Below are 5,852 nucleotides of genomic sequence, written 5' to 3'. Positions count from 1 at the left end.
TTTCCTGCTCTGTTTGCACACTACAACCTGGGTTTGCCACATATCTGTACTTTAATTTTAATAACTGTACAGTACTGTTTTGATAACTATTGTCCATGATGTAAATATGTAAAAATTTTGTGTGTTTCTGTTCTATGTCCTGTGTCCTATTCTATTTGTATGTGTTTTTTTTTATGCTGTTACAACCAAATTTCCCCCTGTGGGACAATTAAAGGATTATTCTATTCTATTCTATTCTATTCTATTCTATTCTATTCTATTCTATCTGTGCTCCTGCTTCTGTCTTCTCCCTCCCTTCACACACTAGACCTGTTTTTTGCTGGAGGTTTCTTCCTGTTAAAAAGGAGTTCTTCCTCGCCAATGTTGCCAAATGATCATAGGAGACGCCATGACGACTGGGGTTATCTCTCTAATAATGTTTTCTTTGCCATAAAATATAAAGAGATGAATGTTTTTGTGAAATTGCTTTACATAAATAAAATGATATTGAATTGAATTCAGCAGATGGTGCTTTGATACTCGGATCAGGTGTGCAACACGAGTTACCATGGCAATCTATCAATTCCCTGTCAAAAACGTGTATCACCTTGCTAATGTAATGATGGATGACACAGGGATTGTTCTTTGTTGCCATATGGAATAACAGTCCATGTATTTAGATTGAACCAAAATGAACGACACCAGGGCCACACAGAATCACATCATCCCGCCTGTTTCATAATCACAACACGGCGAATGTGTCTACGATCAATCTTACTCGAGGCCATTGCCATGACTGCCACTGCTCCATGTTTAGAAATGCAAGTGAGAAATGTTGTTGATGTTTGTTTTTCTTGATGAAAAGCTGAGCTACATATTTCACATGATCCTTTGGCAGCTCCCCCACACGCTGAATAAATTTATGAGTCAACCACCAACCATCAGATGTTTCTGTTAATGGGACCTTGTTTGGAAAAAAAATATTTATGGTGCTAATCATCTGTCTCTGTTTGCTGTAAATGACTTTGCTTGTTTCTTCTCTTTTTGCCCTTATAGTTAGAAGTGATTGCTTAACAGAAGCGGTTCCTCTAAACCTAAACTTGGTTCCACTTGGTGGTGTGCAACATCATGAGGTTTAGCATCCGTTTCAGGGTTAGGCTACTTCCAGACATAGTGATTTCCACTCGTAATCAGCTGAGTTTTTCATGTGATGAGGGTTGTGGCCACATCTGACGCTGGAAGTGTCTAAGACCAGTGTAACATGGCATGACCCACATTCTTGTGAAGGTACTTATATGAGAGATTGTAGAGGGTTATCAATTAATGCATGCAAGCTTGGTTTGCAAGACACAGCTATAAACTGTAAAGGCACATATACATTATATTGCCAGAAGTATTTATGCACCCATACAAATCACTAAATTCAGATGTTCCAGTCATGGCCACAGGAGCAGTGGAAACGTGACACCAGGTAACATGGCCATGGCCACTCTCTGTCTGGTGATCAGATGGATGAGTCTGGGTTTAGCAGTTGCCAGGACCACACTGTGCCAAATGTAAAGTTTGGTAGAGGGGGGATTGTTTTTCAGGAGTTGTGCTCAGCCTCTTAGTTCCAGTCAAAGGAACTCCTAATAGTCCAGTATACCGAGACATTTTTGACAACTTCATGTTCCCAACTTTGTGGCAACAGTTTGGGGTTGGCCCCTTCCTGTTCCAGCATGACTGTGCACCAGTGCATAAAGTCAGGTCCATAAAGACACGGATGAGCCAGTTTGGTGTAGAAATACTTGACTGGCCTGCCCAGATTCCTGCCGCCAGAAAACATTCTTCCCAGAAGAGTTGAAGTTATTATAGCTGCAAAGACTCGGCAGACATCATATTAAATTCTTTGGATTAAAAATGGGATGTCACTCAAGTTCATATGTGTGTGAAAGCATACAAGCAAATACTTTTGGCAGTAAAGTTTATGTGTAGATTTCTGCTAAACAACACAGAAATAATATGCCGGAGCTTCACTCACCAAAACCTAAGCACAAATTTCTTAGAGTAGTGTACCTCACAGTTCCTCCTTATGATCTATAAGATAATGCCAGAAGGTGCAAACAGCAAAAACACAGTGGAAAATCTTCACTCTGTAGAGTTGTTATGAAGGTAGAAATCAGCTCTACATAACAAAACCATTTTTTCGCAGCAGGCTATAAACATGCTACTTGCTGAATATATGGGAGTCTCAGGGGAATGTGTTACGTTTTTACTAGTCTGAAGTTGCCATTAGAGGAAGTGCAGTTTCTGGCACTTCCTTATTGGCTTCATTTCTGGCTGTTGGAGGTTGCCACTTGAGACTTCTGGCCTCTTTGGTTTTTCTCTGTCTGCGGCATGCGTGCGATCCAAAGCAACACTGTTGTTCCCAGTAATTAATATTTACAGGGCGCACATACAGAAGCTCACATCAAGCAATAAAAATGTGACAGTTTCTAAGAATGGCCTCATTTTGCTCCTGCTCACCAGACACACACATGCATTCACAGGCGTTAACAGCTCCGATGTTGAGCAAACTGGGGGCTGACAGGCATGTGAGTGATGGTCCTCAGCTGCCCTGGCAGTTCCAGGCATGAAGCCTAGCCTTCACTAAAAATATGGCCTGTAATTTAACCAAACCCTCCCAGGGAGTCCGAGAAGGCTACGCGCGCTAAATTAGGAGCTCATCTGAGCACTCTGTGATTGCACTGCACCACTCTCTCCGCTTTACACGTCTCCACTGTGACTGATGTTGGTCACTCTCAGAGAAGGAGCTCTTGTGAGTGTTTGTCTGCATACATGTGTACTATACCATCTGAAAGATAGTATCAGGAAACTGGATAAGAGACGTGAGAGTGAAGAGTTCTAACATTTATTTGGTTTTACTAAAATAGAACAACAAACCGCTGGCCAGCCAGACCGATGTAACACGACACAACTGACTATGTACATTAAATGCATGTAATCATAATGTCATTTTGTCTGTTGGGAACACACAGATTTACAGGCTGTGACATGCAGAATTTAACAATGGAGCATATTTTATTGCAGCCTGCACCTCTAAACTTGGCTCCTTACAGAAATAGAGAGTTGATATTAAATGTCATTCACACAGAAAATAAGGTCAGCAGCTCACTAATGAACTCCCCGGCAGCAAAGTCTTGAGGTACCTGCCAGCGCTGATATACTCTATGGCTGAACACAATATGTGTCCTTTGTGAAATGTCCTTAAAACATAATGGAAGCTTCACATGATTTTATTTGCACTTTTTTCTTTATTGGATAATATTCATATTTGTAAGGACTTCCCATTCAAGTCTGCTGGTTATGTTCAAATCTGTCACCTGTGTGTTTTCAAGGTAACCTGGTTCTCTTTCTTCTTTGATTCTCTTTTGACCCACATCCACATGTGTCTTAAGTCAAATACAGACCTCATTCTGAACAATCAGATCACAGTTCATGCAGTTTCTACATCCTTTGCCTTGCCATGAGAAACTGTGAAGGCTGGCAATGTGTCCATGGTGTACCCACCTCCTCTTGCCTGGCTGGGATAGGTCAGAGGGGAAGCTCAGAGGACAGCTTTTCTGGAAATCACCCAGGATTTTTAAATTCATACTACAGTTGCATGTTCTAGGAGGCAAATTTCAAATTCGGAATTTTCATTTTAATCGTCTCAACTGCTTAGAAGCATGATTGAAAGCGAAAGTTTGTTTTTATGGTGTCCTGTATCTCCTCCCCGTTGCAGTAACTGTTTCAGCTGCTGACCTGACCGGTAATCATCTGTGGGTTTCAGGGGTGACGCATCCATAAATCAGCATCTCTTCGCGAGAGGCACGTGTCTCACGTCAGGAAGTGGGACATATCTCAATATGTGGAAGGTGTGCACACGTGGTCACCCAAAACACTCAAACGCATTGATTAACATGTCGAACATCAGTCAGGTTAAAACTGCTAAAGATCCATGATGATAGACAACATCCAACTTTATGCAGGTGTTGTCACTTTGCAGTATGAAAGGCGCCATATAGCAGCTACATCTGGTGGGCGCTTGGCTTGACTGGAGGCTATAATTAACCTTGTCATTTAAAACCCACTGATATCTACCGGAAGTGAAATCATAACAGTGGTTTCATGAATGCTCCTCCTCCTGCCACCATCCAGCCCAACGCAGGGAGCGGTGCCTCCAATGTAACACCTTCAGCAGGAGTACTACATGTATGAGGTAATTGTTGTTTGGTCATGTGAGCCGCTGCAGCAGCTGTCAAATGTGATGATAGCAGGAGAATCCTCGGCACCGCCCCCTTCAGCTGATTGGACGGGTCGTAGTCGCCTAGGGACCATCAACCAAGAGATCATCTTATAGAGGGAAGGGGTGGGCGGTTATAAAGATTAGTTTGAACAACACACGGAGATAGATTGAAGAATAGAAACTATTGATGTTGTAAAACTTTACAGTAAAGCCTCTGACTTCTGACATCTCACTTTAAATGCCTGCAAACTGGTGTTGTTGTGCTACTGTGGCTTGTGCTTATTTGCTGACTCTATTATTATTATTATTTTCTTTCACACAATCAGTTTCTAGATATGAGACGTTTCCTGCCAAACTGTGACTTGGCTGATTATAAATGTAGATTGTGTTTTCACTTGAAGATGGTATCTGGTTGGTGTGGTTATATTTTACTGCTGTTCTGCTGCTGCACTGCCTCATCTCACATTTATAAACTCAGAAATAAAACAAAAGATAAGGTGTGAACATGGACTGCAACAGCGCTATCAAATGTGTGGTCTAAGCGAGACGAGCTCTTCAAAACAAACTTGTCTCTTGTTGCACCAAACTTTTAAGATTAAGAAGTCTTTAGCTGACTTTGGGATTCCCCTTAGCTTTCTCCAGGTCTTGACTCTTTAAATGCCCACAAAGCAGAGACAAAGATTTGGAGAGAGAAGAAAATAGGCTGCACATGTGCCTGCTCACTCCTTTTCACTTCAAAAAGAGTCGCTCCTTATTAAGATGGCTAGGGGTGCACTAATTCAAGGAGACAGCCCACACCTGGCCAACTGCATTGCAGAGGTCAAATCTGTGTGCCTCCTTCACTTCTTTCATAAACACATGCCTCCTCCTGTGGCGTCTCCATCTGCAGCTCCCCGGTCCCATCTCACATATCGCATATTCCATCCATCCACACACACACACACACACACACACACACACACACACACACACACACACACACACACACACACACACACACACACACACACACAGCAGGACAGTAAGGATGGATCGTCTATTCATCCTCGCAGCCACAAAGTCATGTGAAAAGCAAACAGAGAGACAGGGAGACGCCTAAATTTAGAGGCTGAATGTTGACTTAGACTTAGGTTACACCATTTCCAAACCGACAGACTGGGTATATTCTTTCATTTTATTAACAAGTGTTCAGTGACACATGCATGTCTGGCCAACATATATCACTACTGTCTTTATTTAAAGATTTATTGATACTTTAAAGGAGGTTTAATGTAAAATTCTTTCCATGGACATCCTACTGTGAAGCTTATAAGCCAATAAACTTTGTACCAGCCTTGGATTGAGAACGATTCAGATGGTGTGTGTGTGGAAACTAATGGTAAGTTTATCTCAAAAACAGGATATTGTTTTATTTCCTGTGACACCCCCTAACAGAAATCTAATGTTTGCACACGGGATCCTTCTAAAGAAGCGTAAATAGTGTAATTACTCTGTGATCCAGGCATTCACAGCAGGCGGACTGTACTTTATCCGGAGCCCCTTGGTTTTAAACCCAAGCCCCGCCTCTTCAGTAGGCTAAGCGCACCCACCTTATCCACCAGCGGCA

The sequence above is a fragment of the Aulonocara stuartgranti genome (assembly GCF_965226115.1).
Source record: "Aulonocara stuartgranti genome assembly, chromosome: 13".
Taxonomy (NCBI): domain Eukaryota; kingdom Metazoa; phylum Chordata; class Actinopteri; order Cichliformes; family Cichlidae; genus Aulonocara; species Aulonocara stuartgranti.
This window is presented reverse-complemented; position numbering follows the sequence as displayed.